The sequence below is a fragment of the Haemorhous mexicanus genome, chromosome 6 (genome assembly GCF_027477595.1).
Source record: "Haemorhous mexicanus isolate bHaeMex1 chromosome 6, bHaeMex1.pri, whole genome shotgun sequence".
NCBI classification, from domain to species: domain Eukaryota; kingdom Metazoa; phylum Chordata; class Aves; order Passeriformes; family Fringillidae; genus Haemorhous; species Haemorhous mexicanus.
This window is the reverse complement of record NC_082346.1, coordinates 66,642,339-66,652,944: the sequence shown is the minus strand read 5'-3', so window position 1 is coordinate 66,652,944 and position 10,606 is coordinate 66,642,339. Positions and strand designations below refer to the sequence as shown.

The 10,606-nt window shown below is 50.4% G+C and overlaps 1 long non-coding RNA gene across 5 annotated transcripts; it reads right to left on the bottom strand.

Moving 5' to 3' along the window:
* Positions 1–3,214: 3,214 nt before the first annotated feature.
* Positions 3,215–9,288, bottom strand: LOC132329524 (uncharacterized). 5 transcript variants are annotated; one of them, XR_009487081.1, is made up of 4 exons: positions 7,986–9,288; positions 7,443–7,703; positions 7,232–7,341; positions 3,215–7,042 (listed from the first exon to the last, which is right to left on the bottom strand). It is a non-coding gene; the product is annotated as an uncharacterized LOC132329524 (long non-coding RNA). The 5 variants fall into 5 exon arrangements; XR_009487077.1 differs by lacking the exon at positions 7,443–7,703 and having other exon boundaries at positions 7,986–8,618; XR_009487079.1 differs by lacking the exon at positions 7,986–9,288 and having other exon boundaries at positions 7,232–7,360; positions 7,443–7,945.
* Between the last annotated feature and the right edge of the window lie 1,318 nt (positions 9,289–10,606).

The following is a 10,606-nucleotide window of genomic DNA, read 5'->3' as shown; positions in this document are numbered from 1 at the left end:
TGTACCTCCAGCCCAACAATCCTGAGACACTGTGACAGAGTGTGCCTCTTTTCGCCTCAAGGCCAAGAGCCCCATTCTGAGCATTATAAGTTCTTTTCTGTTTCCATTTAGAGCCCCAGCCCCACAGTCCAATTTCCAGCCCCACAGCCATTTCCACTGGATCCCTAGAGGTGCCATCACAGACCTAGGTGATCTCCTACCATCAGCAGGGCTTTCTGGCGCAAGGCTGCAGCCCCCTTTTGCGCTGCACACAACCTATTTTACGTTCACCATAGCACGGGTCCCACAGGGATTTTGGCGGAAAAACACTACGTTGCCTGTGGCAGCCCCGTGGTTCCTGTGCCGTGTTCAGCCCCGATCCCAGACAAGCAATGATGAGTCCAGGCCCAGTGATTTCAGCCCTTTCAGCTGCTGACCCACAAGCTTTATTTCACTGCCAGCGCTCTTCTCCATCTTCAAAGGGCAGCATCTTGGCTTTGGCTCCAGCTCTGCAAGACTTGAGCTCCAGCCCAAGGGCTTTTAAGCCCAGCCCAGCATCAATATGCCAGCCCCGCCATGCTTGTACCTCCAGCCCAACAATCTTGTGACACTGTGACAGAGTGTGCCTCTTTTCGCCTCTAGGCCAAGAGCCCCATTCTGAGCATTATAAGATCTTTTACGTTTTCATTTAGAGCCCCAGCACCACAGTCCAATTTCCAGCCCCACAGCCATTTCCACTGGATCCCTAGAGGTGCCATCACAGACCTTGGCGATCTCCTACCATCAGCAGGGCTTTCTGGCGCAAGGCTGCAGCCCCCTTTGGCGCTGCACACAACCTATTTTACGTTCACCATAGCACGGGCCCCACAGTGATTTTGGCAGAAAAACACTACGGTGCCTGTGGCAGCCCTGTGGTTCCTGTGCCGTGTTCAGCCCCGATCCCAGACAAGCAATGATGAGTCCAGGCCCAGTGATTTCAGCCCTTTCAGCTGCTGACCCACAAGCTTTATTTCACTGCCAGCGCTCTTCTCCATCTTCAAAGGGCAGCATCTTGGCTTTGGCTCCAGCTCTGCAAAGCTTGAGCCCCCGCCCAAGGGTCTCAAAGCCCACCCCAGAATCAATATGCCAGCCCCCCATGCTTTCAGCTCCAGATCATCAATCCCCAACCACGGTGCCAGCCCCTGCATAAGTTCACCTCGATGGCCACAGCCCCATCTACAGGTCTAGTATCTTTTCCATTTTCATTCCAAGTCCCAGGCCCTCAGTGTTTTCTGCTCCATCCCAGGAGGTGCCATCCCTGGCCCAGGCAATATCCTGGCATCGACGGGGTTTTCAGGCGCAAGGTGTCAGCCCCCTTTTCCTCTCCACACAACCTATTCTAATTTCAGTCACAATACCCAGCCCCTTCATCCGTGACACGGGCCTACAGTTCTTTTGGCGCAAGAACACTACGGTTTCTGTGACAGCCCTAGGGTTCCTGTGCCATCTTCAGTCCCGGTCCCAGACACGCCATGATTTTATCTCTTGCCCCGCAATCCCTGGCAGCTTCACAGATTCTGCCTCTTTTCACACAATTCAAAGAGCCCCATTCTCCATCTCATAGTTTCTTTTCCTTTTTCATTTAAAGTCGCAGCCCCGCCGTCCCCTTCCCAGCCCCACAGTGATTTCCACTAGATCTCTGCGGCGCAGTAGGGCAGTAGGTAGTATCCTGCCATCAACGGGGTATTTCGGCGCAAGGCTGTAGCCCCCTTTTCTGTTCTGCATAACCCGTTCTACCTTCAGTCACAACACCCAACACCAGCATCGGTATAAGAGGCCTACATAGAGTTTAGCACCTAAATCCTACCATCTCCATGTTAGCCCTACAGCTCCCATGCCATGTGCAATCTCAATCCCAACCCCACAGTTCCCCTTTCCCAGCCCCAGTGATTTCAGCTGTTGACCCACAAGCTTTATTTCACCACCAGCTCTCTCCTTCCATCTCTAGCTGCCCCAGACAAATCTGCTCCGGGTTGAGACAACTGGGTTTTGGATTTGGGTGCAGTTGTGAGGTTTTACCTTCAGGTCCAGAAACACTATTCTCACCCCATTCTGGCAGACGTTATTGTATTTCCAGCTTTTTCGTTTTGTGTCCTAATCTATGATTACTCTCCAGATGTATAGTGAGTATCCCTTTGAGCAGTGATTGATGCTGCAGCACTGCAGTCCCCACCCCGGCCCCAGTGATTTTAGCTCCAGTCCCACAAGCTTTATTTCACTTCCAGTTCTTCTGTCCCACTTCTTCCTCAACATCTCTCCAGCAGTGCCACATAATGCTACTTGTGCTCCTCAGGGCAGGATCTTTGTTTTAGCTCTAGCTCTTTGTGGTCTGAGCTCAGATCACAGCCCTTACAGCAATTTCAGCTCCGACCATGGAGTTCACCTCCCAGCTCCACATTCCCTATCCCAGCCCCACAAGGGTTTTACCCCAAACCCTACCATATTTCTGTCTCCTCCAGCTCTGCTGCCTCAGCTCCAGCTCCTCCGCTTTCTACTGCCTGCAGCTAAAAACTGCTTCTGCTTCTCACTGCAGCTTGCGGCTGTTGATAAGGTCAGAAATCAGTTACTGCCATCATTTCCATGTCTCTAGAAGCTGTCCCACCCACCCACCCATCCACCCTAATGGGATCCCAACTTCGGGGATGCTTGAGGCCTGAAGCCCAACATCTACCTTCCCCCTCACCCTAGGCCTCAGCCCAGCACCTGCACTGAGACCCCCTCACCAGGCAGCTCCAGGGGCTGGGAATAGCCCCTGGGCTCCTGCTCCCCCATCCCAAACGGCACCCTTGGGCTGGTTCTTGGGCCCTCGAGCCCTCTGAGCCCCCACACACTCAGCCTCTACTTGGTACCAAGGGGCAGAGGCTGGGAACCCCCAGGCACGTCCGGCAGGCCCTGCGCTGCCGCTCCATGCCCTTCCCCCGGTGGCATTTATCCAGCCCCAGCATTTCCACCACTCCACGCTGTTTCGGGCCTGGCTCATGCCAAAGTTATTATTCCACACCCTGGGGCTTTATGCCCCCACTAATCTCACAACTGGTGTTTCCGCCCCACAACCCTTACTGAATTAACATCAGGTATCTAGTAAAGAAGACAAATCAAACAAAAAAATGTAATAATACAAGCAAAAGAATAAAATAATGCAATAAAAGAAGAAATCATTATTATTACAAGTAAAAACAAAATAAAGTAATAAAAATGCAAAAAAGTCAGTTTTATTTCCGGTATTCTGAACATTACTTTAAATCCAAAACCCGCGAAATATCTAGTTGCCAGCCCGCAGTAACAGCGGGCGGTCCCCGCCTGCACCACTCCAGCCCCCGGCTACCCGAACCGCGCAGGGTGCGGCGGTAAGAACTGGACAGCGCCAGCCCCCAGATACCGCCGCAGGCGTCCCATCCGTGCTCACCGGCGCTCCCCGGATCAGCTGCCGCGAGGTCCCGTCCTGGCGCAGCGCCGCTCCTCGAATCGCGCAAGCTCACCTCTCGTCGCTCCCACCTTCACCGCCGAACTGACGCCTGTGCCGCCTCAACGCACGCAATTTATCCCCCAGGGCCGGGCCAGCCAGCCAATCACAACCCGAGGCAGCGCCAGCCCCACCAATCCCAGCCCGCCCATTCCCGCCGCGGTCGGCTCCGAGACCCCCCGCGGTCCCCTCAAGCCGGGCTCGCGCCGCCGCCATTGCCGGGGCCGAGTCCGCCAGCTCCCCGCCGTCTGCCCGCTTCCCTGGGAGAAATCCCGGCAAGGACCTGAACTGGAAGCTGCCGCCCGCCCTTCCTGGCCTCAACAGCGCCTGGCGAGACTGCGGCAGCGGGGACACAGCTCCGCCGGCTCCGAAAGCGGCGGTGGCGGGAGCGGCGCCTCAGGCGTACGGGGAGTGGGGCCAGGCTGAGGGGTGGGGCCGCGACTGAACGGGCTGAGATTGGCGGGACCGCGCCCGGATTGAAGGGGCGGCTGTGATTGGACAGGCCGGGATTGGCAGGCTTGGGAGCCCGTGGGAGCGTGGGGCGGAGCCCGCGCCGCTCGGAGGGCCCGCGGGCGCTCTGGGTCCCGCTGCGAGACCCCCGTCCCCTTCTCCGGCCCTCTCTCGTGCCCAGCTCCCGGCGAAAAGACCCCCGCAGAGCCCCTACCGGAGCGCCCCATCGGTACTCGGGGCAGGGAGGGGTCTAGCCCGGAAGTGGTTCCGGGTCGCAAAGGCAGACTCCGCGACAGCAGGGCGGACCAGGGAGCGGCGGCGAGAAGGGCCCTCGGCAGCGGAGAGTGGGGACGGCGTGCAGAGCCCGCTGCGGGCTCTGGGGGCCTCTTCCCGCACACCGCTTCCGCTTCTGCGGGGACTTGGCCTGCCCCGACTGGCCGAGATCAGCACCATGGCCAGCGTTAAGTGCCCGCGTCCCCCTGCCTGCCCTCCGCCTGCTCCGGACCCGCTGCTCACGCTCGTTTTCCTCCACAGTCGTCCGATATTATAGATGATAAAACAATATTGGCTTTCACATACATAGATTAGCTTTTTGCATCACAAGTATTTTGATATGGTACAACTTATACTTACTTTTAACTGCTTTGTATAGTTTATTATGCCAGTTTATGTATGCACTGTATATTTCATATGAATAGTAGTGTGATAAATATATTATATCGTAGGCTTTAGCAAAATGTTAAAATAGAAACTAAAATACTTCTATGTAACTAACTCAGAGAGTGGTGTAAAGCAATTATTCTGTTTCTTATATCTGCAGACAGTCCCTACCAAGTGATAACAGTGACAAAAACAGAGCTCCAGCATCCAGGAAGGATTTATCGACTCTTATCAGGGTTATGAGGGAGTGTAAAGCAACAGGATAAAACTACAGGAAGAAATAAAATATGTAGACCTAATTTACAGAATGTTCTGCAGACAGGTCAGAGGTTAAAATCAAACAAGAGAGTTCCTGAAACATCAAAAACTCAAAGGAATGTTTGAATAATGTATAAGCTAATGAATATGCATGAAACCCCAGCAATGTATCTGTATATAGTGAACATGATTTTAAGCTACCTCTGTGCTCTTTGGCTGTGTGTCAAAAGCACCCCAGTGCTGGATTATTTTGTCCTTTTATCCTTTATTAAACTTGTAAAAATTTTAAAGAGTGAACTCTGTTTATCACATCAGTGAAACTTAAGCTGATCTGCATCCAGGTGCTGCGGGACCTGCTGGGGGAGGCCATCGAGGTAAGCGTGGGGATACTGCAGTGGAGGCCAAGTATTTCAACACCACAATAGCATAATCAGCAACATTAATAATTTTCTGTTCTTCATGCAAGCCTCAGCATTAGGAACGCTACCGGCCTCTACTACCATTAATAATATGCATAGTAAGTGTTATTAGTATTAATATTTAGGTAAGAATTGTTGGTGTTAACACTGGTAGCGAGTGTGTTAGCTGGTGTTTACTGAGAAGCTCTGCTCTCCCACAGTATGACAAGATCCTGAAGCTGACCTCAGGTGCAAAGTTAGGTGAGCACTGCTGTCCTTACCACCATCCCCCGATGGAGCCAGGCTCCAGAGATGGGCAGCAGTGAGTCTGCGGATGCCTTCCCAAGGTGACAGAGCTCGCCCTCCCTCCCGCCTGCAGTCAGGGGATGTGAAGGCAACCTTTGCTGTCCTTGGCTTCATCCTCTCCAGTGCAGCCAAGCACAGGATAGACAGTGAGTCTCTGTCAAGTGAGCTGCAGCAGCTGGGACTGCCCAAAGGCAGGGGAAACCCTCGGGGTGGCACCATGAGACAGACCTGGTGGGATGTTGCTGACAGATTCCAGCCCTGCCTTCTTCACACCTAGATGGAGGGCAGGCTGCCTGCTGTGCTGTGCTCCATCACCTCCCTTCTGTGCCATCAGTCCCTGGGGGCTCCTCAGGTGCTTTGGTGAGGTTTGGCAGCTGCAGGTCTGGTGTGAGCAGAAGGATTCTTCTCATCTCCTCTCATGAGCAAAGCATGCCAGCCAGTTGTGCTGTTTTACACGTGACTCACCCACAAAACTGCAGGAGACTGAGGATTTGTAACACGTGCAGGACAGGTTCAAAAGGAACTTGGGAAAATCCCTTTGTCTTTCTCAGTCCAAAGGGACAGCAGAGCTCACATCTGCTCACAATAATCCTCTAGAGAGTGGAGCAATGTTTGTATGGAAAGATAATGGGGTAAAATCAGAGGAAACTGAGAAGTTACATTTGTATCCTAACAGGAGCTATAACGGGACAGAAATTTTAGGGTAAAATACAGGTGCTGTTCTCAGGATGGAACTGGGTTGGCATGTTCCACGCTGATTCCCCATACAACCATAAGCACCTGCTAAGGGGGGTGGAGCGGAATGGAGACACTACAACCAGGCTCTGCCAAAATCCTTGCAGGGGCAGCAACTTGATGGTACTTTGAAGCTGATTAGCTGCACAGCAAGGGCTATTTTGCATATGCAGAAACACTTTCCAATTCAGAGGAAGCACCTCTAAGTCCAAAGCCAGCCAGATCTTCTTAGCACCATTTATTTAGAAGAAATCCTGAGACATTTGCAAATTTAAGAGCCCCCATTAAGACCGTGGCTCCTGGGTGCAAACGATAGCTCTTTTCAACAGCAAGGAAGTCTGCATGCCCTATTGTCTCAAGGTCACTTAACTTGAGAGTCCCAGGACCCAAATCCAGCCAGAGTCCTAGTTCCCAGAAAATTTCTGCTATAAGAAATCCTGCAAAGTTTGCAATTCTAGTGGAAATCCCACAGGAAACAGAGGCTTCAGGCTCCAAATGGGATCTCTTTTCCACACAATGGAAAACTCAGCAAGCCCTTCTGGCAAGAGCAGTTCACGGGAGACCCACAACTCTCAAGGGCCAGGCAGATCCGACTCCACAGAAGCTTTAATATGAGAAAAATCACGTGATGCTGGTACTCTTAAAAGGCAGAATGGGACATTTAGACCCTGGCTGATGCTTCGTGGAGTGATTCTTTTACACAGTAAATAAAGATTTCCATTCCAATGTCTGTAGGTCACTTTGGAGACAGCCCCTGAAATCCAAGACCAAGAAGAGCCATTGTTCCCAGCAGCTGTCATCTGGGAGGAATCCTATGATATTCATGATTCAAGAAACCGAACCCAAAATTTCAACACCTGATACACAGATGCAAAAGACTGCTGTTTTCCTGAGATAAGAAATACTTCAAACCTAACATTTGGAAGGAGTTCAGAATACATACCCAGGGCGGCCATTCCCACCAAAGTGCTGTCTCCTGGCAGATTGTCTCTATGGTAAACTCTGTCACACTAGAAATGTTAGGAAGCAGAATCCAAACTACGGCACAAGCACCTGTAAGGAAAAGGTACCTCTGTTCAATTGGTAGAATAATCTCACCCTAATGTTTCAGAGTAAGTTGACATGAGGGCCTAAGGGAGGCCAAGGCCACCTACAGCTCTGACTCCGCTGGTGTCAGAGGAACACTGCGATGTTTGCGGTTTTACAACTGGAAGGAGAACTGGCGCTGTGTCGCGGGGCGGCAGTACCGCTCTCTGTCCACAAGGCGGCAGCAGTACCGCCGAGCTCAGCCCGGGGCTGCGGCGCGCTTTAGGGGCGGGCAGAGAACGGAGGCAAAAGGTGCCGGAGAGCCCTTTCCATTCCCTTCAGCCCGGGCAGCTGTTCTTACGGTTTCAGGGCACTTCATTTGTTCATTCCTAGATAAAAACGTTATGGCTTTATTTTCAAAACTACTGCCCGTCTCTAGTCAGAGTTTCCTACATTCCTGTATACAAATGAGTAGATAGAGAGAGGATTTCTTTCCAAAAGAATTTAGAGATAAATTCCTATTATTTTCCAATACCTATAAAAATGAAAAACTTGACAGGTTTTAGCATTCTATACCAACCCCTCCCTGTGAAATTTCTGGCAGCTTTGGGTCCCTCTGGGGAAGGACAACTGAGCTTGACCCTCCCCCCCCCCCCCCATTCCCCACTCACCTGCTCCTCCACCGCAGTGTTGCTCGCTCTTCCAGGGACCTTGGGGTGCCCCAAATGGCATCAGAACCCCGAGTCTTCAACCCCTTTTCCTCACCCCCGAAGAAGGCACAGAACGAGTCCAACTGCCCTGGAGAGCAGCGCAGCGCTTCCTTGGAGCCCTTTCCACATGTACATCCCCCCAGAAGGGGATTCTGCTGCAACAAGAAAGGGGGGACAGCCCCCGGCAGGGCTGAGGTTCCTCCCCAGCCTCGCTGTCACGGGCGAGGGGCAGCGAGAGGGAGTGACAGAGACGGCGGGGACGGCGCGGCTCAGAGAAGGCACGGTGGGGAAGCTCGGCTCCAGCCCGAGCCCGCCCCGGCGCCTCGCCCTGCCCGGGACGCTGCGCTCGGCGGAGCTCATCTCGACTCGGTTCGGTGACACTCGGGCGTTCGGCGGAATTCAGCTATTGTTGGCTAAACTCGGCTATTATCGGCTGCATTCGGCTGGATTCGCCTCTTCGGCACAGCTCGGCTCGGTTCGGCCGAACTCGGAGCCGCTCTGTGTGTTCAGCGCGGCTCGACTCGGTTCGGATGAACTCGGAGCCGCTCTCTCCTTTCGGCGCAGCTCGGCTCAGTTCCGCCGAACTCGGAGCCGCTCGCTCGGTTCGGTTCGGTTCGGTTCGGTTCGGTTCGGTTCGGGTCGCTCCCTGAGGGCGGCGCCGCCTCACGTCCAAGGCGCGCAGCTCGCTGCGTTCCTGCTGCCGAGTGCCGCGCGGTCCGGCCGTCCCACGGACACCCCCCCCCCCCGAGGATTAGACAAAGCAGTTTCTATGTTAAACCCTTTTTATCCTATGAGGTGAAAACTTCTCCACCTCCTTCGTTTTCTCATTTTTCTTCTTTGATTTCAAAATCAGTTACAAAATCCTCCTCAAGTAAACGACTTAGTAAGTAGTCAGTAAAATAGTCCTGCAAATTTCATAACCTAAAGTTATACTTATGTTTCCACAAAAAGTAAACCACATGAGATTGCTACTCACTGTGTCAAACCCTATTTAAAACACATCAAAACCCCCCAAGATAAATACTTCTACAACAGAAACAAAACGTAAAAGCAACACTAACTAAAACCACACAACCTAATACAATGTTTATGGGTCACCAATCCTTAAAATTCATTTTCTCCGTACCTTGTTAGTATACCTCTTAACAACTAGCCTTTTCCCTCACAAAATTTAAATTGTAAATTAAATAATCCAATACATAACATAAACTTTTAAAATAAAATTTCTACATTCTTACCCAAATTACAGTTAAACCAAAAAAATTAAAATTAGTAAAATCATTACAAATAAATACTTGTATAATAGTTTCTTACCTAAAAAATACCCCAAAAAAACTGCCAAAAACCCCCCCAAAACCCAAACAAAAATACACAAAACCAGAAAGAGGTTACCTCAAAATATCAAAACTACAATTTAAAACAATTAACCCTACTAAGACCCAACATAACAATAATACATCAAAAAAAAAAAAAAAACCACCAAAAACCAAACAAACCAAAAAACAAACCCAAAACAAAACCCAATCACAAAACACAAATTAACTCCTCAGTAACAATTCCCACGAGAGTGATGTGTTGCCCAGCAACTGTTGGCCAGTTGCTGAGGGGGGCTCGGCGTAATACCAGGGGACCGCCTGAAGCACAACAACGAGAATGGAGGCTGAGAGATGCAGCAGAAATCGAGACCTGAGCAATAACAACTGCTTCCATTCACTGGTCACTGCTTACCTTGCCCACTTACCTTGACTGCTAACATCCTTCCCTAAAAATTAAAACACATGTCAAAATTTTTGCCCTCTTCTCTGCCTTGTTGCTACCAGGCAGAGGAAGCCAGACCTGAAGGAAGTTTAAAAACCTCTCTCCTCCTGGGTTCTGTACCTAGTGATAGCTCATTATTAATCTACGAAGCACTATTCCTGGAATTCTAATTGGAAGGTTACGTCATAGCAAATGTTCATACACAGCAGGAAGTAGTCACTGAGTATTGTTTTCAATTTCAGGAAACTGCTCTTTATCTGGTACACGGGCACAGTTTCCCAATGAATACTTAGCAATGGCATTTTGCTTTAATTCCCTCTATTTTATTTCCATTTAATTCCCTAAATTCTTTGGTACTAATACTTTTCTTAATGATTGGAAGATCACAATCTTAAACTGACAACAGAAAAAGTCCAGGAGTTCCCTTGCTCAGGTTTTTTCTTCTCGTTTTCTGCTTGCTGTTCCAATATGGAATCTGTTCTTTTTAATGTCTATTTAAAGGAGTACAGTTATTAGTGCTCAGGGAAGATTTATGAAGTGCTACTTCTCCATGTTGCTGGTCATGTTACAGAATCCAGCCAGAAGATTCCAGTCTCTAGCTGTACCAATTCCAGGTATTGGTACAACAGACAAAGTTAATGAAATACTACTGTCCCTTGGGGAAGATCTCCATGTTTGTAAAGTCTCTGTGAATAAATAGAAAAATAATCAGATGAAGTATGTGTCAGTTTAAATCCAGAACAGCATCACTTTAAACTGTCAGAAGCTTCTGGGTTTTGATGATGGTGCTACCAGTTTTTAGACTACAAAAATTGACAATACTG